The 27,435-nt window shown below is 43.3% G+C and overlaps 1 protein-coding gene across 1 annotated transcript in view; it reads right to left on the bottom strand.

Annotated features, from left to right (window-relative positions):
• SH3BGRL (SH3 domain binding glutamate rich protein like) overlaps positions 1-27,435 on the bottom strand; it is an 89,938-nt gene that overhangs the window by 35,155 nt on the left and 27,348 nt on the right. The window lies entirely within an intron of this gene.

The raw sequence follows: 27,435 nt of genomic DNA, 5'->3' as shown, positions 1-27,435 counted from the left end.
AACCTTCCGTTGAACAAACCAGTCTACAATTTTGCAAGGAATTCACTGATCCATAGTTTCCAGATTCCATTCTGTTCCTTAAAAAAAAAAAGGAAGGAAGGAAGGAAGGAAGGAAGGAAGGAAGGAAGGAAGGAAGGAAGGAAGGAAGGAAGGAAGGAAGGAAGGAAGGAAGGAAGGAAGGAAGGAAGGAAGGAAGGAAGGAAGGAAGGAAGGGAGGGAGGAAGGAAAGGAAGGAAAGGAAGGAAAGGAAGGAAGGAAGAAAGAGGATGTTTGACCTTTTCTCTTCCCGTAATACTTTCCATGATTTCTCAGAGATTATCAACAAGAGCTCGAGAATCACAGTTGACAATCATTTCTGTGTCATTCATCTGGGCCAAGTGACTGGAGCTCCTCAAGGGCAGGTGAGTCCACTCTTATTAGCTCTCTGCTTACCCTGGGAAGAAACTGCATTTGCTTGTCTATGTATATGTTGTTTTCCCCCAAAAAAAGGTAAGCACCTGGAGGATTGTCTTCCTATCCCAGTGCCTGGCACATAGCAGGTGCTTAGCCAATGCTCATCAAATTAACTCCCAATTGGCCATGTTTCTTCTGTCTTTTTTAGCCCAAAGATCATTCTCCTTGGCAGCGAAGGGAAACCAAATGAAAACTGAGTAGTGCCACGATTTAACTTCTTCAGCTTTGCAAAGGGCTAAAGAAGACACTGCCATGTTTGTTGTGGGAGCCAGTGCTTACACTTGGAGGCCAATTTCCCATCCTGCGAGCTAGGAGCTAGGAGATTCTAGGCTAGTTCCCATGACAAACTAGTGTGCAGTAACACATGTAGTGTGACTTAGGAGTCAAATGAATTTTTCCACCTAAGGTATGACCTAATGACCTGGAAATTGATTAATTTGCTGAAAAATGCCTCTGTGCCCTAAGCAACTTTTATTTACGTGACACAGGTAAAGATTTTATTCCGAAAGAGCTTATTCCACCCCTGGCCTCGCAAAGAATCAAAGGAAAGCCAATGGTGCCAAAGATGACCTTTCTGAAGTGCGGGCACACTTGTTAGCACTACCCTATGGGCAATCTAACCAAGCAGTAAAACGATGCCTCTGTTGGCTTCCCAAGAGACAAAGAGTTTCCTTCCAGATTTCTGAGATTATTAAACAACCTACATACTAAACATCTGTTGAAGTGTCTTTATTATAGAACTCTAAAACCTTTTACCTTTGGTCCCAAAACAATTTCACCTACTACTCAGGCACTGGCCTGGGAGAGAAGCAGAAAGGAGACCTCCCTATCCCTCTAAAATAAAGCAATGTCCCTCTTATAGAAAGCTGGGAGAAAGGATGGCAAGGTAAAATCATTTTGAAATGTGATCTCCTATTCATCATTTTTTTAAATGGAGAAAAGAAGACCGAACATGTATATCTATCTCCCTAAAGGCTAATAGTAAATGTGTCAGCAATTTACCCACGTTATGAGACTCTATGAAGCCCTAGGGCTTCCTGATATAGTGTCCAGCACTGCTAGGAACAGAAAAATACAACATACTGCCTAACCGTCTGGGGGCTTCCAACTTCCCTGCCCCCCCGCAAATTCACTACGTCAGCCTTACTTGCCAACTCCAATGAGCTATGATTTCAATGATCTTGGCCCTCTCTCCCACTACAACCAAGTAAACAGTTTTCATGAGATTGTCTGGCACAAACCATCAGCACCCACCCCCTGAATGGGCCCCTCTGGACTTAGTGGGGCTGGTCTTCAAATGATACACGTCTAAGTTCATTGTCAACAAACATTGATTTTATTTTCCATTTACATGGAAGGGTAGTTTTCAACATTCATTTTCATAAGATTTAGAGTTCCCAATTTTTCTCCCTCCCTCCGTCCCTCTCCTCCCCTCTCCACAAGATCGCGATCAGGTTATATATGTACAATCCACAAGTGCTCTTTTTATCAGTTCTTTCTATAGCAGTGCATAGTAAGCTTCCTCATTAGTTCCTTGGGATTGTCCTGGATAAGTTCATTGTCAAACCCACATGCTATACCTTCCTAATTTGGTAGGACTTGCTCCCATAACCTTCAACAATCATCTCCATGCCACAATGAGGAACTACTAGCAGAGGATATACTGTCCTCATAAAATACCTGGGAGCTGCAAAGAGACTTTTTGGCTGTCCTTGTGTAGCACGAAAGGGGGAATGTGGAGCTATGATTTCTTAGGTATAGTCAACTCCCAGTATGGGAAACTTCCTCCACCAGTGTAGATCAACAAGTCTACAGCTGCAACGTACAGTCTGAGAGTGTTGCCTGGAACACAGAGAGGTTAAGAGATTGGCTCGTGGTCAAAAAACAAGGACGTGGCAGAGGCAGGAAGATCGGCCTCTGCATCAGCTGACTGAAATAGTTCCAAATAAAACTTGAGGCTCTATTGCTTCCTTCTCATTCGTTCCAGAAATACTGATTCCACACCTACTGTGTGCAGAACACAGTGTTTAGTGCTAGGGGACATGCCCAGGTTCACATGGAGTTTATGATCTTAGAGGAATAAGGCCCGACAGGACACACACTCAAATAACTGCAATGCACAATATATTACACTGGTTTTTCAATTTTTAGTTCATTACATTATTGAGTCACTTTTCAAGAGGTATATGCACCAGAAGTTACATTACTAAGTTACATTTCAAGAGGTTTGTGCAGCGAGGTCTATGGCCTTTATCTGAGAAAAGCAACAACTGTAAAGAACAGTGGTGAAAACCCCTTTCATCTAAGCTCCAAGAACAGGGTTTGAGTGGTTCTTTTCATCTGAAATACATATTTGTTCCCAATACTCAAGCTTTTTTTCTTCAGCAAAATTGATTGAAAGAAGCATTCATGTCTCTTACGTTTCAATTCCAAGATGGAATTCGTCTTTATAAAAAGAAAATGGATTTTTAAAGAGACTAGAATCAAATTCATTGAAAAGGAAGTAAAGTGTTTTTACCAGATTGTTTAGCAGGCTCAGATATTTTTGTTTGCTTTTATCATTGGTTTGATATGAAGAGAATAAAAAGGAATTTTTTAAAGGAAGAATGCAACGAAGAGACCTAATAATTGCCCGGCTTCTCAATGCCCCATGTATTAGTTTCAGTTAAGTAAGTGGTATACTTCAAAGCCTATATATCTCTATTTATGGCAATGATGTGGGCTAAGTGATGGTACCCTTCTATAGATGGTGAGATGTGGGCTGGACAATAGGACAGGTCTCTCCATAGAAAGATGTGAGCTCCATCAAGCAGATTCCGAATTGACTGAGTAATTACATCCAAAGAAGAATCACTAATAAGGCACTCTCAAGCAGGAGGGCAGCCTGGAGCACTGGGCCTCAGGCATTGTTGCTTGGCACCGGATTTTTTAACATTTTTATCAGTGACTCGAATGAACTGCTTCCATATCAAATGGGCAATGACACAAAGTATAGCTTACCACTGGGAGACCAAAAGAAAATGCCCAAATAGCTCTACGGGTTGCAACACAGGGCCAGATCTACGAAGAGGAAAGTTCACAAGAGGCGACTTTTGTAGTCTCACACTCGGGTTCAACAAAATCCACTTCTCAATATAGAATAGGAGAGATGTGGGTAGGCAGAACGGCCTAGTGGGAAAAGAGCCGGGCTTTGAGTCATCAAGACCCAGGTGGGAGCCCAAGCAGTCTATTAACCTCATCTGTAACAACAGCAAGAGTAATAATAACAGCTGATGTGTATATTATTATTATTATTATTATCCCAGCACCTATCTCAAAGGATGGTTGTTGGGAGGATCAAGCAAAACAACGTATATAAAGTACTTTGCAATCCTTAAAGAACCATTCAGATGTGAGTTATGTTTAATACGAGGCAGCAGCTCATCTGGAAGGGATCTGGGGGTTTTAGTGGACCACAGGTTCAATACGACTCAACTGTGTAATCTGGCCAACAGACCTAATGTGATCCGAATGAAGTAGCATTCAGCAACATAGTGTCTAGTCCTAGGGAGGCAATAGTCAGTCCCTCTGTCCCATGTCTTAAGACTATGGCTTCTTAAACTTTTTCCACTCATGATCCCTTTTGACCTGAGAAATTTTTATGCAACCGTGGCTATATAGGTATATAAAATGGGTATACATAACCTTTTACTGTTGCCAATTTTTTCAAAACCCCAACATTCAGTTATGTGACCCCAAATGGGGTCATAGCCCACAGTTTAAGAAGCTAGGTCTTGGACTATATCTAGAATAGTGTATTCAGTTCTGAGTAATACATTTTAGGAAGAATAGCAGGGTGGTAGGGGGCCTTGAGATTGCACTATAAGAGAATTGGTTGAAGAAAGTAAGTTATGGAGAAGAATCCATTCATCCTGGACTTAAAACTGCAAGAGACGAGGAGCATGAACAGCTGTCTTCCAGTAGCTGAAGGGGAGGGGGATCACACAGAAGAGGGATTAGATTTGTTCTACTCGGCCTCAGAGGGCTGAACTAGAAAGAAGGAGCGGACTTGCAAGGCGACAATTCAGGTTTAATGTAAAGAAAAACTTTTAACCATGAGATTTGTCTAAAAGTACAATGGGCTGGCTGTCTGGGGAGGTAGTGAGTCCCCCATCGCTGTAGGTTAGAAAGCAAAGGCTTGAGGACCACTTGTGGGGTATCATAGAAAAATGTCTCATTCACATGCAAGTTAGACTAGATGACCTCTAAGGTGAATTGGGGGAAGTTCTGATGAGACTTTAAATACAGCTAGCATTTAGATGATGCTTTAAAGTTTGCAAAGCATTTGGCATATATTATCTCATATGTATTTATCAGAATACTGCAAAAGATGTTTAACTGGACTGATGTCTGATTGGCACTGTTTCTACTAATCCAGGCTACAAGCCCCCTATAACTTTAATACGACATTGCACGAGTTGATGTGGCCCAACAGTTAGGTTGGCAGTGACCTTGCTTTCCATTGGTTGGTGTTTGAAGAGAAAGTTCATTCTGTCACTGGGTTGGTACTCAAAACCTTCCCATCCTGACTGGACCTGCCTGAGCCTGCCCTCCACCGGCACAAGCTTTAGGAGTCCCGGGCCACCTCCATACGCTGATGAGACAGCAGATGGGTAGATTGCTTGAAATCAACCAATTTATTTTTTTAACAACAGGAACATACAACTGGGGCTAACACCTAAGTTTAAGCTCCACTTTTTTATCCTCTAAATCACTTCATATCACACAGAGCTGAATATACCTCATTTTCCACTTCTCATTAAGGCTGTGTTAAGACACATTCATCAGCATGATGCTTCCAAGAATCAGTTTGAGCATCACTCGTGGTCCAAAGCATTGGCCTGCTTAGACCACACCGAGCTGAACAGAACCCTTTAATTCCCCTCATTTTACAAATGGTTGGACCAAGGGTATTGGCTGGGACCATTCTCAGACCCACCGTGCCAATGAGCATGCAACAAAAGGGAAGACCACCCAAGACCTTTCCATTTACAAGACAACTCCATCTTTAGCTGGCCCTTTCCCAATCCCTGTAGGGGCCATTTTCCTGTACTATTTAAGATTTCTCTAACTCTTCCTTGGGGACAGGGAGGTCACCTCTTTGGAATGATTTACAGGCTGGAGGAAAAGGGTCCAGAGTGCATTCACACAGTAAGGCATCTCCCTACTGGGAGAAATTCTGCACCCCCCCCCAAACCCCATAGGCATCCTGAGCTGAGTCCCTAGACTAGCCACATATTGGACTATCTAGGTCATTCTGATCTCAATTAATCTGGAGATGAAGTCATAGTGTAATGAAAAACCTTCTTGTTGGTAAATGACATTTACTTTGAAAAGAAAGACACAAGCTAAGGACTAACTTCTCTAGCTTTAGATCTCCTGAAAATGAAAAACTTGTCTTTCGTACTGGGAACAGAATTTGGCCCCAGAGATTCTTTTCAAAGGAGAAGGGTAGAGCCGATCTTTTCAAAATGTACACATTGGATTATCACATGCAAAGCAACAGTGTACTTCCGCATCAATTCCACTCAAGGGTTTGTGAAGAGCAGAACTGGGGTTATGCGTGCATACGCCTGAGATGGGAAAGGGAAGTAATTCTCCGTCATTATAGCTGGGACATTTCCAACAAAGAAAGAACCTGAACCTGTAATTCCCCATTACAGGAACCACATGAACTTATAAGAAACTAGAAATACAACAGTTAAGATCTTCATTAGCTTTTATGGGTAACCTTTCTGTTCACCAATAGCATACATCTCCATTGAAATGGGTTAGCTGGCAACCTACTCTCTACCCCCTCTAAAAAGCAATGCTTTGATGTACAATAGGAACCAGAAAGAAATTCATCCCTGTTGGCCCAATGATCTCACTGCTAGGACCATATTATAAGAATGTTCTTAAAATAATAAAAAGATTCAGCTAAACAAAAATAGTATCATATATTTGGAGCTAGAAGCAGCCTCTGAGGCCATCTAGTACAAACCTCACACTTTTACAGAAAAGGAAACTGAGGCCCAATGAAGGGAAGTGACTTGTCCAAGGTCACATAGGAAACAAGCAGCTGAGCCTAAAACCCAGGTCCGCTACCTGCAAGTCCACTGTACCACACAGACTCGCTCTAATCATAGCAGCCTTATAATAATTTGTAATAACCAGATAATGGAAACAATGTATGTTTCCAGCAAGTGGGGAATGGCTGACTCAACTGTGGTGAATGAATGTCATGGAATATTATTTCACCATGAGAAACGACAAATAGGAAAAACAAAAGACACATGGGAAGCCTTCTATGGAGTGATGCAGTGTGAAGAAAGCCAAACAAGATACACATTGATTCCAACCATGTAAACAACACCAGCAACAATTGGTAGAGGTAGGAGGGAAGGGAGATGCCGTTCAGAAGGGGCCAGGGAAAATAAAGAGGCTATTTTATTTACTGCCTAGTTAAAGTTCATAGGTACTGTTTAAAAACCACAAATAAAGGCACAGTTTCATATATGATTATTTTTCTTTTTCTTTGTATACCTGGATATTTGTTGATGGTTACCAAGTTTAGAATAACTTGAAAGTTTTCTTTTTCCTTCATCCCATATATATACACTCTTTCTGTCTGTCTGTGTGTATATGTGTATACACACACTAAGGGAAGAGAATTTGGAGCACAAAGTTTTAAAAATGGACATTAAAAATTGTTTTTATGTGTAATTGGGGAAAAATAAAATTCTAAATAAATAAATGAAGAAAAAAGAAATATTAGAACAAAATCAAAAGATTGAAAACAGAAGAAAATGTAAGATGTCACATATCAAAAACAACTACCCTGGAAAATAGGTCAGGCAAGAGAATTTGAAAGTCAATGGACTCCATAAAAACTGTGACCTTCCCCGCCCCCACCCAAAAAAGCCTAGACACAATATTTCAAGAAATCATAAAGGAAAACTGCCCAATCTATTAGAACCAGAGGGCAAAGAGAAGAGAGGAATAATCTGCCCATCTCTTCCTGAAAGGGATTCCAAAAAGACAAGTCCTCAGGATGTGACAGCCAGAATCCACAGCTCTACCATCCAAAAACAAATGCTGCAAGCAACCAGAGAGATTCACGTGCCAGGTTCTTGGTTCAAATCTCAAAGAACCACAGTCAGGGTCTCATAAGACCTGGTGACCTTGACTACAGATGACAGGAAATCTTGGAATCCAACATTCCAAAAGTCAAAATCTATAGGTTAACAATCCAAAAATAACTTGGCCTGCACAGCTGAATAGAATCAAACAGAGCCTTTCAAGCATCTCTGATGACACAATCGGAGCCAAGTGGGAACTCTGAAATGCAAACACAAGAGTCCAGAGAAATCCAGAAATGTAAATTTATTGGAGCAAGTGAAGGAGGCTATACAATAATGTAAGGCTTACATTTTAATAGGGGAGAGAAGAAACAAGTGTCTCCTTAGAGCTTCCATTTCTTCCAAGGGGATTGGGGGAATGAATATGAAAAACAAGGGAAGTGGGAGTGCATTAGTTCTGTTCTGAAGGGCAGCTAGGTGATGGCGCAGTGGATAGAGCAATGGCCCTGGATTCAGGAGGACCTGAGTTCAAATTCAGCCTCAGACACTTGACACTTACTAGCTGTGTGACTCTGGGCAAGTCACTTAACCCCAACTGCTTCACACACAAAAAAAATGTTCTGTTCTGAGGGCTTTAACAGAAGAAAGTGAAGGGGGAGTATATATGGCATACAGTGTGTGTGTGTATGTATGTATATATAGTGTGTGTGTATATATAGTGTGTGTATATATATATATATATAGTGTGTGTATATATATATATACACAGTGGATGTGTATATATATGCATATGTGTATATGTATATATGTATATATACAGTGTGTGTGTGTGTATATATATATATATATATATATATATATATATACACAGTGTGTATGTGCGTGTACATATATACATATACACACACACACTATGTAGTCACATAGAAAAGAGGAAAAGAGGGCCAAAAGGGGGCACCTGCTATTACTCATCATGAAGGGACATGCGGGGAAGAGAGTAGGCATTAGATGAATCTCTTTCTTATTCAAACTGGACAATGGCAGGCTAAACATAAACACATGTGCATACACATAGATATAGACACACACACACACACACAGAATTTGGTGAGAAATACATCAGACTGAACAGGGAAACAAGCAGGAACATGGAGATGGGCGTTAAGAGGGAGGAGGAGAGAAGAGAGGGTTTAGCCACAAGCAAATCAAACTTCCTGATCTTGCAAGGATTAGTCAGAGGGAGGAAGAGAAAAAGGAAAAACTAGCGGTAGGAAGTGGGGTATGCCTCAATTGGGGAATAGTAGAACAAACTGTGGTCTATGACTGTAATGGAAAACTACTGTTGTGTTTTAAAAAAAAGCTGAAAGAGACAATTTCTGAGAATGCTGGACACTATGAACAAAGTGACATGAAGGGAATGAGAACAACTTACACGAGGTCAATAACAACATAAAGAAAAACAACTTGGGGATTCTGATGGATGCAATGACCAACCACATCTCCGGAGGGGCTGTGAGGGAGTGTGGTACTTTATCACCAGAGGATGGACAGAACGTGTGAGAAGGCACACAACCACTATGTGGATTCATTTTGTTTGTTTGATTATGCTTTTTTGTTACACATGCTTTTTTCTCACTCCATTTTTATTTGGAAGTAGGGTGGTAGGAAGCTTAGCAATAGTGATGCCCCAAAAGGGGATCACTGAAACCTTTTAAAGATGCCCAGCAAAGAATAGGAGCAATCACAGGCAAGAAGGACATTTTGGAAAGTAACCTGTAGAATTCTTATGTACTTTTTTTTTAAAGCAAGTGGTATGAAATATATTCACAGTTTCACAGAAGAGACAGTCCTCTTTTTGTGTTCTGCTGTATATATGGAAATGCTTTTCTTGGCGTTTAAGTTCAGAATACAAAATATTTTTTAAAAGAAAGCAAGACATATGCACATAGGCATGCATGTACATGACATGAAAAAATGTAGCATAATGAATGAATGAAGAACAATGAAGAACAGACTCTAAGTACTATTGGAGTTGTTAAAGGGAAAGACTATTGTGAGGCCAATTGCTGGGGCCAAGCCCCACGTAGCAGGTGGCATCTCTCTCTTCCTCCCCAACCATCCCACTATTTCAGCATTTTCTGCCCCCTTGGGTGTCCTCCCACTGCCTAGCATCTAGCTCTCCAGTCTTGGCAAGATACCGAGGCAGAACTCAATCCCAGGAGCCTGGCCTTGGGCTGAAGACATTTCCTCATTTATGAGACTTGGTGTGTACTTCATGTCAAACCAGGCTCCAAACAGTCTCCAAACCCTCTAGTCCAGCCATCTTCCTGCCACTCAGGGAGACACCAAGAATAAGAATGGGTTCATGGAAAACAAGTCTGTGGGGGCAGCTAGGTGACACAGTGGATAAAGCACTGGCCTTGGATTCAAGAGGACCCGAGTTCAAATCCAGCTTCAGACACTTGACACTTACTAGCTGTGTGACCCTAGGCAAGTCACTTAACCCTCATTGCCCTGCAAAAAAAAGAAAAAAGAAAACGAGTCTTGTAACACTAACCTCATTTCCCATATTGATAAGGTTACTAGATTAGCAGAACACCCAGCTCTACCACTTTGCTGGTATCAAGCCACATGGATTGCTGCTAAGAGACTTGTGATAGGGGCAGCTAGGTGGCACAGTGGATAAAGCACCAGCCCTGGATTCAGGAGACTTGTGATAATTAGGTGGGTTCATAGTCTGTTGACAGATCGTGCCTAACATGGGTTAATGGACATTAATGGATAGAAATCGAACCAAAGGGAGGCTCCTGGTGACATCGCAGTAAAGGTCAGGATAAGAAGCCAAGAAAGCCAAGAGCAAAATGGGGACATGAAGAATTCAACATGGGGATAGAAGCAAAAAGAACTAGGGTGGGAGGTGGGGTGGGTGAGCCACCATTAGCACAAATCACTGTCCCAAGGATTACATCTGTCCAAGTTTGGTCCCCAGACAAAAAGAAATTCTCTTCCTCTCTCCACTTTATCTACTCCACCTCCTCTACACTCTCTCATTGCTGATTGTTCTTCCATTTGCTGACAAATCAAAGAGGTTTCTTTTTTTTACTGTAAATTTAAAGCTCTGAACGTGAGCCACTAACAGCCCTGTTGAGAACCAGTTGAGCAGCCAAGACGATTACATACCTGCCCCTATTTTATCATCTTGTCTGGGCCCAAAAAAAAAACCCCAAAAAGATAGGAAAAGCCAGCTCAAAGCAGAGAACAGGATGGTGCTTGTGCACACAGACACAACCGGAGAATTCCTCCAAAGGAGGCAGCGTAAGTTTACAGCAAAACACAAATCGGCGGCTGCCACTGGGTCCAGCCGAGTGGCGACGGCCCAGCTGCTTCATAAAGCAGTGCCTTGTTCTACATTTGAAATGCCTTTTTCTCTAAGTCATGCTACATATGCCCTGATTCACGTGGTAAAGACATTCCAGTCTGCACACACGTCGCCCCCTTGCCACCACCCCCCCAACCCAGCAAAAGAAAACCTTATTCTACCACCATGAAATCCTTTGAGCAATTCTCTCACTACAGGGGCCCCTGGTTTAAACTAATTCCTTGGATCAAACAAGATTCTAAGCCCTGCCTTCCTTTTCACTGGATATTTCCTGGGCCTCCCAGGACAAGGAGGGGGCCCTTTTCCACATCATTCCCATTTTTCATGAGCACCATGACAAAAGAAGCTTTCCAAGTTTCATATCTATTTTTTTGTTTTCTCCTAAATGTTTCTCCTAAAAGCCTTCCCAGGGACTCAGCTGCATTTCCTCAGTTTCCTCATCTGACTGCATCCTCAGGATTCTCTTGAATAGCATTTTGCTTCCCCCCGCCCCCAGTACTTCTGGGACATTTTAAAAAAACAATTTTCAGAAGGAAGTCCTGAAATGAGGCTCTCTTTTATGTATTTCTGTGAGACCAATAATTATCAGATCATCTCAACAAGTTCTATAGTCAGGGTCCATTTCTTGGGTTTATACAGACCTCAAGTGTTTGTCCCATTGTGCTTAGAATTTGTTTTCTCTTATCTGTTGCATCTCTGAATTTTTGTGTTATCTCTACCATTCTCTTTCACCTCTATGGTCATATATCTCTTCAGCCCTTTGTAGCTAAACTCAAGGTTTCAGGGACCCCCCCTCCTAGTTCTCCTATCTGACTGCTCCTTCTTTCTCCTTTGCAGGATCCTCTTCCAGAGTGTGGCCTCTAACTGTAGGTGTCCCTCGGGGTTCTGTCCTGGGGCCCTCTCTCTTCTCCCTCTATACTATTTACTTGGTGATCTCACCAGCTCCCATGGCTTTAATGACCGGCTCTATGCTGATGACTCTCCAATCTACCTATTCTTCCCTGACCTCTCTGCTGACCTACAATCTGGCATCTCAAATTGGATAGCCAGTACACATGTCAAGCTCATTATGTCCAAAATAGAAGTCATTATCTTTCCCCCAAGCCCTCCCCACCTCCTATTACCCTATTACCATAGAGGACAATACCACCCTCCTAATCATTCAGGCCTGTATCCTAGGAATCATCCTGGATTCCTCACTCTCTCTCTCACCCTCCTCCCCCACATCTGAGCTGTTGCCAAGGCCTGTTGATTTCACCTTTGCAACATCTCTCCTCTGAGTGATGCCAATCTGGTGGAGGCCCTCATCACCTCATGTCTGGACTATTACAATCGGCTTCTGGTGGGTCAGCCCACCTCAAGTCTCTCCCCACTCCAATCCATCCATGCTACATTCTGCCACCAAACCGATTTTCCTAAAGCCTAGGTCTGATTGTGTCACGCACACACAACTCCCCCCCCCACACACACACACACATACACCCCTCTCAACAAACTCCAGCAGTTCCCTATTACCTCAAGAAGCAAATACCAAATGCTCTTTTTGGCATTCAAAGCGCTTTGTGACCTAGCTCCCTACTGCCTTTCTAGTCCTCTTATATCTTACTCCCCAAAACGGCCTTTTCAATCCAGTGAAGCTTGGCATCTTGGCTGTTCCACAAACAAGAGACTCCATCTCTCAGCTCGGAACATTTTCTGGCTGTCCCACGTGCCTGGAAGGTTCTCTCCCCACTGCTCTGTCTACTAACTTCCCTTTAAGTTGCAACTAAAATCCTTTCTTTAACTGGAAGCCTTCCCCAACAGCTCGATTGACAAATTGAAGGTTTGTGGCAACCTAGTGTTGAGCAAGTCTATCATTTTTCCAACAGCACTAGCTAACATTGTGTCTCTGTGTCACAATTTGGCAATTCTCACGATGTTTCAAACTTTTTCATTGTTGTTACATCTGTTATGGTGATGTGGGATCAGTGATCTTTGATGTTATTGGTGTAATTGTTTTGGGGTACCACAAACTGAACCCATATAAGACAGCAAACTTAATCAATAAATATTGTGTGTGTGTTCTGACTGCTCCACCGATGGGCCATTCCCCCATCTCTCTCCCTCTCTTCAGGCTTCCCTATTCCCTGAGACACAACAATAATGAAATTAGGCCAGTGAATAACCCTACAATGGCCTCTAAGTGTTCAAGTGAAAGAAAGAGTCGACGGATGTGGCAAATGCTATCATTGCCTTATTTTAAGCAATTGCCATAACCACCACAACCTTCAGTAACCACCGGTCTGATCAGTCAGAGCCTCAATGTCAAGGCAAGACACTCCACCAGCAAAAAGATTACACCTCACTGAAGCCTCAAACGATGGTTAACACGTTTTACAATAAAGGATTTTTAAATTAATGTACGTACGTTGCATTTTAGACATAATTCTGTTGCATACTTAATAGACTACAGTATACTGTAAATATAACTTTTATATGCACTGGGAAACCAAAAAATTCGTGTGATTCCCTATAGCTATACAGATGTACCTTAAGAGATATTGTGGCTTCCAGACCACCACAATAAAGTGAAAATCACAATAAAGGGAGTCACACAAAATTTTTGGTTATGTATGTATACATATGTGTGTGTGTATATGTGTGTGTGTGTGTGTGTATATGTGTGTGTGTGTGTGTGTGTGTGTGTGTGTGTATGTGAGTGTATCTTGCTATGTTGTCTCCTCCATTAGATTGTAAGCTCTCTGAGGGCAGTGACTGTCTTTTTGTAACCCCAATGCTAAGCACAGTGCCTGGTACATAGTAGATGTTTAATAAATGTTGACTGATTGCATGTCCACTGTGTAATGAAGAGTTTCTACCCACTGTTCTAAATGGGTGATGCATTATCATTTCTCTACTGAAGACACTCAGACCCATTTATCAGGCAGTCAAGAAGCATTTATTAAGTGTTAACTATGTGCCAGGCTAAGTACTTTAACAAAGAAAGGCCAACCTTCCCACTCCCAGCACCACCACCCAAGAGCTCACATTCTAATAGGAGAGACAACATACAAATGACTGTACAGAACAGATAATAAATATGAATAAAAGGTAATATCGGGGTGGGGGGGGCAGCTAGGTGGCACAGTGGATGAAGCACCAGCCCTGGATTCAGGAGGACCCGAATTCAAATTCTACCTCAGACACTTGACACTAACTAGCTGTATGACCCTGGGCAAGTCACTTAACCCTCATTGCCCTGCAAAAAAAAAAAAACCAAACAAACAAAAAGGTATTATGGGTAGGAAGGCAGTGGTCATATAGGGAACTTAGAAAAGCTCCCTGCAGGGGTGGGATTTGAGCTAAGTCTTAAAGGAAGTGAGGAGGTCGAGATAAAGAGGAAGAACATGCTGGATATGGGGGGGGAACAGCCAGTGCAAAGTCATGGACATGAGAAACGAAGCATATGTGTAAGGAAGAACAAAGAGACCAGTGTCAGTGGGTCTTCAAATACCCTAAAGAAGCAAGGTCCAATGCTGGCAAGGTAGGAAGGGGTGTGGACTTGTGAAGGACTTCAGATGCACACTGGGTTCTTTTTCTAGTTGATCCTGGAGACAGTAGGGAGGCACTGCCATGTCTTGAACAGGAAGGTGGCATGGCCACATCTTCACTTGTGCCAAATCCCTCTGGCAAGTGAGTGGGGAGTGGACTAAGTGAGGAGAGACTCGAGTCAGGGAAGGCAGCCAGCAGGTCTTCAAAATTGTCTGAGTAGAAGATGATGACAGTCTGTACCATAATGAGATCCATGTGAATGGAAAGGAGAAGACTTATACAAGACATGTTGTGAAGCTGAAATACAAACAAGCCCTACCTTTCAGGAACTTGCATTCCAATGGGGAAAGGCAACACAGAAAGGGGGAAGGGGCGACATGAAAGGTACAGAGAGTCAGGAGTATAGCCCAGAGGGGAAGGAAGGAATGGTTGAACTGGGCCTCCTCCTTAAGAAGCGGCCGACCTGAGGGAGAGGTCACAGGAATCAGAAGGAAAGGCCACAGTCAAGGATGTCCAGGATGATGCTGAAGTTTCATGGGATGACGTTTGAGGCCTGGGTGACTGAGAGCATGATGAGACCCTTAATGGTAATAAGAAAGGGAAGAAGAAGGGAGGATCTGGGGCGGGGGGGAGATAATGAGTTCCGTTTTTGACATGTTTAGTTTGAGATGTCTATGAGATACCAAATTTGAGATGTGCAAAAAGCAGTTGGTGGTCAGAGACAGCAATATTGTTTGATCAAAAACTGTGAATGACAACTATTCTCCACAAGACAACGAACGATCCAAGACAATCCCAAAGGACTAATGATGAAGCATGCTATCTACCTGCAAAGAAAGAATTGATATTGATGGAATGCAGACAGAAGCATGCTATTTTTCACTTTCTTTTATTTTTTTTGTTTATTCAAGTTTTCTTGTACCAAATGACTAATGTGTTAATGTTTTACATAATCGTACATGTATAACCCAATATCTGATTGCTTACCGCCTCAGGGACGGGGAGGGGAGGGAAGGAAGAAGGGATAAAGATTGGAACTCAAAACTACCAAGAAAAATGTTTACTACTTTTAAAAAAGCAGTTGGTGGTGTAAGACTACAGGTCAGAAGGCGGGATATATTAAGGCTGGATATATAGAGAGAGAGATCTAGGAATCATCTTCATAGAGATAATTGAACCTATGAGAGCTCATGAGTTCATCAAGTGAGACAGTAGAGAGGGAGAAGAGAAGAGGGCCCAGGACAAAGCCTTGGTGTAGGGGAGGCACCCATAGTCAGTGAGAGTGACTTAGAGGAAAACCAAACAAAAGAGACTGAGAAGAAACAATCAGGCAGGTGCGAAGAGAACCTGTAAAGAGTAGTGTCATAAAAAGAGAGCAAAGAGAGCGTCCTGGAGAAAAGCAAGATCAACAGTGTCAAAGGCTGCAGAGAGGTGAGGAGGGCTCAGGATTGCAAAAACATGGGATTTGCCAATTAAGGGATCACTGGTAACTTTGGAAAGTCTGTTGGATGACGAGGTCAGAAGCCAGACAGTAGAAGGTTTAGAAGAAAACAAAAGGAGAGCAAGTAGAGGTAGCTATTGTAATTGGCTTTTTTGTGGAGCTTAGCTGAGTCGGGCAGGAGAAATACAAGGCAGCATCTAGCAGGGATGGTAGAAAGAAGTGAGAATTTCTAAGGAGACATGAGCAGCAGGGAAAGGCCCAGCATAACGGGAAAGACTGACGTTTAAAGAGTGGGGACATGAGATGGGGACTATCAGCCAGAGAAGATGGGATGGTATCCAAGATGCACGTAGAGAGTTTGCATCCTCATGTGCAAGTTGAGGGAGAGAGGAGAGAGGAAGGGAAACACTCCGAGTGATGAGAGATGAGGAGAGAGAAGTGGGAACTCTTGGCTAGCAGCCTCGAGTTCTGCAGTGAGGTATGCAGCAAGCTTCTTAGCTGTGAGAGTAGGTGGAGAAGGAGTCACAGGAGGTTGGAAGAGGGAGGAAAAGGTTTGGAAGAGCTGCTGCGATGAGTGGGAGAGGGAATTATTAGGGAGGTATAAGAGGATTACCAGACTGCAGGGAAGGCACAGTTGAGATTAAGTAACAGAAAGTTGTAGTGAACCCAGCCAGCAGTTTCCACAATTTTCTCCAACTCTATTCACTGGCACGAGAATAGGAGCAAAGGAGGCTAAGAGTAGGTGTAATCCCAGGTAAAAGTTTGGCAAGGCACAATCAGAGATGAGCAAAGGGACAAGAGACTGGAACATAGAGGATGACACATTGCTAAATTAATTCACCAAAGGATTAAGACAGAAGAGAGGGTGGCCCACGCAAGGGTGATGGCCTGGGAAGTAACTGAGTAGTGGAGGGATTGGAGGTCACAGGGAAGACAAAGGGCTGTGTTTGTGGTTGTTGGGAATCCCAGAGCACAGGAGAAGAAATGAGGAGATCTGGAATGCGAAGCAGGGAGATTGAGGAGCCTGAGAGCAAGGGACTGGGCAGTTGGTGATGGGGAACAGAGTTTGTACACTGGTGGCTGGAGGTACAAAGACACTGAGATGGGGAGAGTATGAGGGGAAGAAGAGTACGTTCACCACTGAGAAATCAGTCCAGGCGTATGATCGGTGGTTGGAGGTGCAGGGGTTGGAAGGATACAGCTAATTAGACCATTCAAAGTCCTACACAGGGCAACAGTCCAAGTGTAGGCCTGGTTCTCTGTGCAATCCACTGCTGTAGTGACCCAGCACCATGGCAAAGAGACAAAGGAAAAGGTCAGCCGGTCATAGTGGGATGAACCTTTGCCTCGGATAAATTGCAAGATGTGGAAAACCAACTCAATCAATACTGTCCCAAAACCAGGAGAGGGGGGGAGAGGGAAGATTGCAACATGATTCTGACCAATTGAAAGGATTTCAGTTTGTGAATAACCTTTGTGTACAAGACCTAAACTGAAGACCACCTGAAGAAGTGAGAAGGAGCAGAACTCGGAGCCACCTCTGTTCCATTTTTAGTTACCTACCCAAATTCTGCCCAAAGAAATAAAGGAATTAAAAAAAACCAAATAAATAAAGGCGTTTGGCATGTGGAGAAGTATGGGAGGGAGAGTTCATCCTTCATGTCAAATGGAATCAAAGAGGAAATCATCTTTTGAATAATAGCCTAGAAACAGTACGAAGTTTCTCAACAGGATATGCAGCAGCAGCAGCAACAACAAACCCCCCCCACCACAAAACTAACCCCAGAAGCAATTAAGATGGGCCCACCCAAGAAGAAACAACTACCATCTCTGTCCATGCCCAGTTTATCAGACGTCACATCCATTTTTCTAACCAGAAAGAACATGGCCCCTGGAATAAAGATCGTGGAGAACTGGTGAGTTGGGGAAAAGGCAACATCCACCAGCCTCTGCGAGGGACTCCTTGCCTCCTGCCTCCCTGCCTCCCTGACAGAGTTCTCCAAATCAGAGCCATCTCTTCAAGGCCCAGTTCAGGTGATTCCTGGCTGAGAAGCATGCATGCTTCCCTTCCTCCCAGCTCTGCTCTAGAAAACTTTGTCCCAGGTAGCATTTCACAATGGGAAAAGCACAGCTTTGGGAGGCAGAGGATCTGGTTTCAAATCCCAGGTTTGCTACACATACTGCTTGTGTGACCTTGGGTAAGTCTCCTAACCTCTGTTCTGTCTGTTCAGTAGTAACTGACTCTTGGTGACCCCATTTGGGGTTTTCTTGACAAAGATATTGGGGGGGGGGGTTTTCCATCTTCTTCTCCAGCTCATTTTGCAGATGAAGACACTGAGGCAAACAGGGTGAAGTCACTTGCCCAGGGTCACACAGCTAGGAAGTGTCTGAGGCCAGATTTTAACTCAGGTAGACAAGTCTGCCTGACTCCAGGCCCAGCCCTCTGTCTACTGTAGCTCCACCTAGTTGCCCTCTCTTAACCTCACTGGGTCTCAGTTTCCTCAAGATGATCTCTGAGGTCCCTTCCAAGACTAAACAAACAGGAAAACTGCAGTCACAAGGCTGCCTCCTTTCTCTGAATTCCTCCAACACTTGTGTACCCAATCAAGCACTTGATTACACACAAGGCTCTCTAACTGCTTTATGACTATGTAACCTCCTGTCCCAGCTAGAGCTACTTGGAAGGCAAGGATTGAGTCTTCTCCTTCTCTTGAATAGCAACAACACACATTTATATGGTTTGCCCAATATCTAGCACAGGACATGTCATAGGGCAGGGGTTCAATAACTTGTGGGTTGACTGATCCATAGCTGGACAATTTGGATCCTGCCTGCTTCCCCATTGTTTTCCTGAACCTGAGTTGGGATCCCAAGCTCCACCACTAAAAAGCTGCTTTCTGTGTGACTCTGAATGAGTAATTTCCCCTCCCTGGAGCTCGGTTTTCTTATCAATAAAATGGAGGAGAAGGGGACTTGGAGGAGATTCATGAAGGCCCTTCCAGCTCCAACATTTTGAAAGGGTAGAGTTGACTGCACATCCCCACCGCCATTTAAAGTAACTGACAAAAAGGAGATGCCACATACCTTTGTCAGGTGGGAACACATCTCCATTGAATCAATCAATATGAGTTATGAACAGATGCAGCAAGAAGTCTTTTGGGATTGGTGGAGGGATCCAGTCACCCCCTCTGGGACTTTTATAAATCCAGGAAGCCAGTTTGTAAGCAGGGATTCAAGAATCTAGCAGCTTAGTAGTGGAAGCTTCCAGCCAAAGCCCTGAAAAGTAATCACTTGAGGTGGGAGGGATGAAAATGCCTCAGCCTGTCTCCATCTCCCTCTCCTTCCACCCACCCCCTGCACCTTCTTCTCATGAACTTCAGAGGACCAGAGGATTTGGACTTTTCATTGATGTCTTAGAAGTATCCACAGGGGGGCAGCTAGGTGGCGCAGTGGATAAAGCACTGGCCTTGGATTCAGAAGGAAACTGAGTTCAAATCCAGCCTCAGACACTTGACATTTAACTAGCTGTGTGACCCTAGGCAAGTGACTTAACCCTCATTGCCCTGAAAAAAAACCCCGCAAAGAAAAAAAAGAAGAAGTATCCACAGGACAGTAGCTGCTGACAGCTACTCTCCACTGGGAGCCAAAACTAGACTGGATGTGATGAGGAAAACACATTCACGGCTCTACAATAAGGACAACAGAAAAAGCTACCAAATGTCTAGGGGAAAGTTCATGAGTATTCCCACAAAGAGAAAAGGACTTCCAACCAAGAGCTCCGAGTTATCCTTTTGTCATATGAGTCCTCTAGGCTTGAGCCCACTTTCCCAAGACTCTGTGTGCTCTAGGAGAGTTTGTCAGACTTTTTTCTGGGGGGGGGGGGAAGTGAGGCGGGTGAAATGATTTGTACCAACCATATCACTGGTAAATACATATTTCTAAAAGTTAAGTAAGTCTGCCTGACTAACTGATATCAACTTATAGCCTTGGGAGTGAAGCACACTGGTATAAGCACACAGTATAAGTATAGTGTACCATAGTATAGTATAAGTATAGTGTAGTATAGTATAGTATAGTATAGTACAAGTATAGTGTAGCAAAGTATAGTATAGTGTAGTATAGTATGAGTATAATGTAGCATAGTATAGTATACTATAATATAGTATAGTATAGTATATTGTAGTGAATTTAAGAATAGGGTAGGGGGGCAGCTAGGTGGCGCAGTGGATAGAGCACTGGCTCTGGAGTCAGGAGTACCTGAGTTCAAATCCAGCCTCAGACACTTAACACTTACTGGCTGTGTGACCCTGGGCAAGTCACTTAACCCCAATTGCCTCACTAAAAAAAAAAAAAAAAGAATAGGGTAGCATAGTATAGTATAGTTTAGTACAGTATAAGTATAGTGTAGCATAGTATATTATAGTGTAGTACAATATAAGTATAGTATAGCATAGTGTAGTGAAGTATAGTACAAGTATAGTGTAGCAAAGAATAGTATAGTATAATAAATTTAAGAATAGGGTAGCATAGCATAGCATAGTATAGTATAGTATAGTATAGTACAGCATAATATAATATAGTTTGGAGTCAGAGGATCTGGATTCAAATGCTGAATCTATTTATAACGTGTATGACTCTGGGAAGTTACTTAACTTTTGGGAACCTCAGTTTCTTCCTCTGTCAAACAATGGGGTTGAAATACATGACCTCTCAGATCCCTTCTGGCTCTTTATCTATAATCCTATGTTCTGTCTTAGAATCGTAGGCCACAAGACACTGCAATAAACGATACTGATTGAATAGAAATGGCTCTTTTGTCTACCTAACATCCAACACACCACAGAAACTCAGGACCATGAAGAGTGAAAGAGCTCCCTTCGCAGAATACTCCCCAGTTTCCCCATTCATGAAGTGCTGCTCGCCATGGTTTGGCTTCACAAGGAATCTCCCACAATCCTTGAATTGATGATTTTCTTAATTCTGGTACAGTGCCAGCCTATCACATTACTTCACATTCAGGGTTATGCATCCTTCCCACACACAAGTGAAGAGTATCTTATGTTGGCACGATTCTCTTTCCATTATGATTCCAGAATAAGGCATTCACTAATGGAATGATGGCCCAGGAGAAGTTGAACTCCAAGGTCAAGCCTTTTAGCTTCTCGGTCACTTTTCCTCAATCTGTCACATTCATTTCTTTTCTCTTCCACTTAATTGTACACATAATAGAAGGCCAAGTACAAGTACAAGGACAAGGACATAGGATCATGGGTCATGGATTTGGAGCTAAATGGACCTTTAGCAATCTAGTCCAACCCACCCATTTCACAGAGGAGGAAACTAAGGTCTAGGCAAGAGAAAGCACTGACCCAAGGTCATAGTAAGTTGTGGAAATGGGATTTGAATCCAGATCCTTTGATTCTTAGTCCAAAGCTCTTTCTACTGTTCCATGATTCTTTCCTATAGATGAAGGAGCTGGTTGATGTCATGTATAGACTGTCTCCATCTGGAAAAGAAGAGTATGGGGAGAGTACCTGAGAAGGGAAGACAAAAAACATCAAAGGAGAGAATGCCCCTTTGCTCTGAAAAGCCCAAGTAGTGGCTCACCAATCTGCAGCTGTGTGAGCCATAACCACTTCAGGGATAGATTCCCTTAAGAGCAGAGTGCCCAACACCAGATAACACAGGCCCATGTAGCTGCAATGTAACTGGTGAATACTGAACAAAATAAACAATAAAACCCAGATAATATTACATGTGCAGATTAGGGGTGTGACAATTGGAGTGACGCCCCCTGCTGGAGAGTTACTGTACGAAAGCTCCGCAATGAGGAGAAGGCGTCTGAGGGCAAGCCATGTGGCTTGGAAGGTTGGGTCCTTGGCGTCAGGAAGTGACGTTTGATGTTTCAGGTTTAGACAGGAGGCTTCTGGGAGGAGGAAGGAAGCGTCGGGTCCTTTTTGTTCCTGACCTCGCTTTGGCAGGCCAGATGATGGGGTCTCTTAAAAATAGTTATTTTTACCTTTCTCTCTGATCATTAGATCCTAATGCTCTTTAATAAATTCTTAAAAGTCTAAACTCTTGCTAAAGCTTCTAATTTATTGGCGACCACTCATTAGATTTTTTAGAATTTTAGCTCCTTACAGGGGGCCCCTTCTCTATTTGAGTCTGATACTACTGCCTTAAAAGAAGAAGTCAGCAAAAGGTTTACCTAGAAGTCTCTGCATTCTCAGTACCAGTTCCCAGATGGAGCCAACAAAACAGCTCAGATGGGTAGAGGATGGGTCAAGGAGGAACCATCTAGATATTCCAGCACAAATTCCCCCTCCACCATCCCCCCTGGAGGCAGTGACCTCTAAAGGGGTCAGGCTTTGTCTCAATTAGTCCCAGCTCCAAACCCAAGTGCATTAATGGAAGGAGATGGGTGGGGAGCAGAGGGAGGGGAGATAAAGAGTACTGAAGAAAGCACTCACAGAAAAACAAACATCTTCCTTGAGGAAAGAGTACACCACATATGACTGAACAAGGAAAGAAACAAGGGAATCAGCTGACAACCCATTACTTTAAAACCCCAGCTGGGTCTCCAAAAGACTATGGCACGTGGATTTTCCACCTTTGGTGTCCATATGGCAATGAGGCATCAAGAGAGGGGGAAACAGAGGCAAGATCATATTTACACTGAACACATTTACAAAGTCTCTATTGTGTTGAAGGCCATGGGCCAAACGCTGGGGGAACACTGAAGTCTGACTCAGCCCCTGCCTTCATGGAGCAATTCAGGAAGTCAGGACGGCTACAAACATGCGTCAGGCAAGGTAGGATCAGAGAGAAGAAGAGCCAGCCCATGTGCGCTAGCAGAATCTGAGGCCAGAAGGTGGCCCACATTCACCTGGGGGTGGGAGAAGGTTAGGGGAGTCAGTCAAAGAGTCAGTCATTAAAGGGCACTCAGAAGTAGCCCAATTCAAGATCACTACAGTTCATTCATTAATAGGGAAGCTAAAGGTTTGTTCCCCCCAAGGACCTCCAATCATTTCTTCCTAGGCTGCCTGGTTTGGTTTCCTAGCAGGATGGAACACGTGTGGATGATCAAAGGGCAGGCTGCAACTTGTCCATCTTAGAACTTGGAGTGGTCTGGCATGTGCTCTTTAATCTTGGGCTCCAGTGCCTGAACTCACCAGTATGTTTGGAGCAGACTCTCCTGGATACTCCCACCTCCATAAGCCCTGGGAGCCAGTCAGGGCTAGGAAAACAAAGTTGAATAACATTCTTGAAATTGAAAATACAAGGATGCTCAGATCCTATTATGATGTAACCCAAGGGACAGTCTATTCCCATCCCTACCATTCAAGTCATCCGAAGAACAATCTGCATTGTACCCCTTTACTGAGGCAGACAGATTGAATGATCTGCTGGGAAGATAGCAATAACCAGGTTCTCTCATAAAGACAGAGTGTCTCAGGATGACACATTCTTCCTTTGTTTGCCTCAGTGCAAATTCTAGGGGTAACTGGTTACCCAAAGTGTAGATGAAATACTCTCCAGTCAACAAAAAGTGGTTCAGCCAGTAGAAGACAAACTTCAACCCTTCAATGGATCCATGATCTTGTTGGTGTGAGTCTGTCCTCCACCAGGGCATATGACAAATCCTTCCCATCTTCTCATCCTCAGCAATTCTTATCCATAACTCACTATAAATACTGACCAATGCACTGGGGGTTGTAGTTGGGGTCTTTTAATAGTTCACAAATGGCAGAGCATCACTAGGGCTGTCCATTGGTCCATCCCTCACTTTTGCTACATCACTGGCCTGTGTCCTTTTCTGGTAATGCCTTGTCCTTGATGTTGCCTTTTCTATGACTTCACAGGCAGAATCATCATTGGTAATGTGCTGCAGACTCCGTCCACCCCCCATCTGTCTTTCCATTGCCCACAGGGTCATGTGGGATCTTGGTGGGTATGTAATTAATCCAGCCTGTTCTCCTTCCACTCAATTCTGGACCCAGATCATCTAGATCTAACTCCAGTACCCACTGACTTAGTTTAGTACTGCATGGAAAAGATATAAATTTGTGCGTGTCTTTATCTGCCCACATGGTACAGTCTTGAGATAGAAAGGTAGATATTCATATGTGTATTGTGTGTATATGTATATCAATGGACTGCCTATCTATCTATATGGTGCAGTCTGTATACAGACTACAGACAATATATGTGTGTGTGGTATATATATATATATAGAGAGAGAGAGAGAAATAGAGAGAGAGAAATAATATATGCATGCATACACAAATACACATACATGCATGTATGTATATATGTTATCTGCAGTTTGGATCCAGACTATACCTTGTGGGTAGATGGGCAGCCCACTGACATATATACACATATACATATAAATGTATATATTTGTATCTTTTCCATGCATTAATAGACTAGGTCAATGGGTTGCCCATTTGCCCATCTACCCTCATGGTGTGGTATGGACAACATGCATCCTTTCTCCACATTCTTTTTTCAGTGTAGTCTATCTCTTAAGTGACTACAGATGTCAATGAGGAAGCCCTAGAACTAATCTTCAATTCCATTCAATTCAATCAAACCAAGCATTTATTAAACAACTATTAGCACGATGCCAGGAACACTGCAGGCATTTAATAAGTGCTCACTTCATTAAACTGAACTCTGTATGGTGCTGGAGATACAAAGACAAAAACAAACATAGTCCTTGTCTTCAAGCAGCCTACAGCCTACTCTATGTGCTCTAGGGCTGGCTACAGTTACTGTCATGCAGCTGTAGCTGGAAATAGTGGCGGAGTTTAGCAAACTCCCATCTAATGTGCCACAGAGACAAACCAAACCCTTAATAGCAATGGCGGGGGGGGGGGGGGCGCAGCACTCAGCTATATCCAGTTCCCCATATTAGCATCTTAGACTCCAGCCTGACTAAGAAATCATTCCAAACAAAAGATCAAAAGTGGTCCATTCTATCCCACACACTGTCTGCTGACCTCTTGAAAGGCAAGGTTCTTAAGGAAAAGAAAATCCTACCTGCCACATGTATAAAAACAATTCCCCACACTCTGCCCAACAACTGTCTCAAACGATCAACTGAGTTAGAAGTGATGAGTGGTCATGTGATTCCCAATTCATACAAACAGAATCTCAGCTGCAAATATTTCCTTGTGCAAATGTGACTGGCGAAGTATATCCTTCCTCTTGGCACCGAGTCATTTTCCTAAAAGCTTAAACGTGCACAGAGCTCACTGTCACATGTGACCCTGCACAGGCTGATTCAGGTTTATTTCTAAGTGGAAAATTTTCAGAAGAATGTAGCTTCAGGCAGACCACAAACCACAAAATAATGAAGATCTGTATCTGACTTAAACACACAGAGAGGACGGTGGTCTAAGTCAGGAAACCAGGCTCTCGATCCACCTCTGCCACTAACAGGCTGTGTGACATCGGAAAAGTGAAGTCATTTTCCTTCTTGGGAACTATTTCCTCGGCTGTAAAACTGAAAGTATTGGCGTAGAGTCGCCTCCTTCGAGCTCTGGCATTCGTCACTGAAAGGCTCCTTAGGATCACAGTGATCCAGGTACCACCAGGCATGAATCCCATGAGGCTGAACTCCCCAGCCTCCATTAACCATCAGGAAGATTCTGAGAATCTTCAAGTTGGTGGCAACCCCAGAAGCCACCTGGACCAGGCCATACATAGGTAAAAATGCCCTCTACATAACAGAACCCTTCCTTGGAGACTTCCAGGGAGCAGACTCTCCAACTTATTCCGGCAGCCCACTGTATTATGGGAGAACTCGATGTAGTAGTCTTCTCACCCCTAAATTTGCCCTCTTTGCAACCTCCATCCGTTGCTTCTAGTTCTCTCATCTGGAGTTGAACAGCAGAAGTCCAATCCCTCTTGGACATGACGGCCCTTTAAATCCTGAAGACAGTTATTATGCCCCTGCCTAAGTCTTCTCTTCTGCCACTTGCTTCCATCAGGTGCTATGGTCTCAAGGCCTCTGCAAATTTGATAAGTATGCTAACCACCTTTATTGCAATCATTGATAAAAATGTTAAGTAGCCCAGAATGCTGGATGGCACAGTGGATAGAGCACTGGGCTTGGAATCAGGAAGACTCATCTCATGAGTTCAAATCCCACCTCAGACAATGACTAGCTGTGTGACCCTGGGCAAGTCACTTCACCCTCTTTGCCCCAGTTCCCTCTTCTGTAAAATGAGCTGGAGAAGGGAATGGCCAACCATTCCAGGATCTTTGCCAAGAAAACCCCAAATGGGGTCATGGAGAGTCAGACACAACTGGAAAGACTCAACAACCACAAAAAGCCCAGGACCAAGCACAGCCAATTGGACTACTCCACTGTAGACCTTCTGCCAAGATTTCATAAACCCATAAGTGAATATATGTTGGGTCCAATCACTGAACTACTTATGAACCCATGCAACTGTGATATTATCTACCTTGTACAAAAGAAAACCACGGGAGACTTTGTCAAATGTTTGGCACTAAAATCTAAGTTAGCTTTGTCTACAGCATTCACTCGATCTACTAGTCAGTCTAATCATCCTGTTAGAATAGTATTAAGGGTCTGCCATGACTTGTTCTTAGTGAAATCACAGTTTCCTCTTCTAGAAATCTACTAACCATCCTTTTTTAATTTTTTTTTTTAGTGAGGCAATTGGGGTTAAGTGACTTGCCCAGGGTCACACAGCTAATAAGTGTTAAGTGTCCAAGGCTGGATTTGAACTCAGGTACTCCTGAATCCAGGGCCGGTGCTCTATCCACTGCGCCATCTAGCGGCCCCTAACCATCCTTCTTAATGAATACATTCTAGAATTTTCCTAGTTCCTAAAGTTAAGCTCACTGACCAAGCAACTGGCAAACATCGAGTCATTAGATTATGTTCCCTACCTTCTTGAAAAGAAATCTAGGGAAGGGACAGAGAGATTGGAGCCGGCAAAGACCTAAGAGATCATCCCCTCATTTTACAGATGAGGAAACTGACTCAGAGAGGTCAAATAATTTGCCCGAGGTCACACCAGTCATCAGCAATCCTTCTCCTTCTCCTTTGACTTCCCTCCAAACCTTCCTAATTTCCCTTTCCCAATCCCTGACCTTGTTCCTCATTTCAAACCTTTCCCATTGTCCTTCACCATTTCTTCTACTGCTTCAGCTCAATTCCTCTCCCACCAAGGCTGGAAACAGGGCTGACTTCGCCTCTCTAACATAATGAAAAGAAGCCAGCTGCCACAGTTTCCCAGAAATGCCATCTCTAGACTTTGGGTGGCAGATTTCTCTACTTTTCTGCAGCTCTACCCCAAGAGGGCAAAAATGGGCCATTGCAAATCTGAGTTCCCAATGCTCCCAAACCCCTGCTGGAAGAGTACAGAGAGAACTGAGAAACTGACCTCCAAGTGGCCTAAGGATATGCTGGGAACCCCTTGGTCTATTTGTGAAAACTGGAAAAAGCAGGAGTGGGGCCTCACATGAAGCTTTAGCTTCATGAACCAAGA

The sequence above is a fragment of the Dromiciops gliroides genome, chromosome X, assembly GCF_019393635.1.
Source record: "Dromiciops gliroides isolate mDroGli1 chromosome X, mDroGli1.pri, whole genome shotgun sequence".
NCBI classification, from domain to species: domain Eukaryota; kingdom Metazoa; phylum Chordata; class Mammalia; order Microbiotheria; family Microbiotheriidae; genus Dromiciops; species Dromiciops gliroides.
The sequence above is the reverse complement of the archived record's forward strand: the minus strand, read 5'-3'. Positions and strand labels throughout refer to the sequence as shown.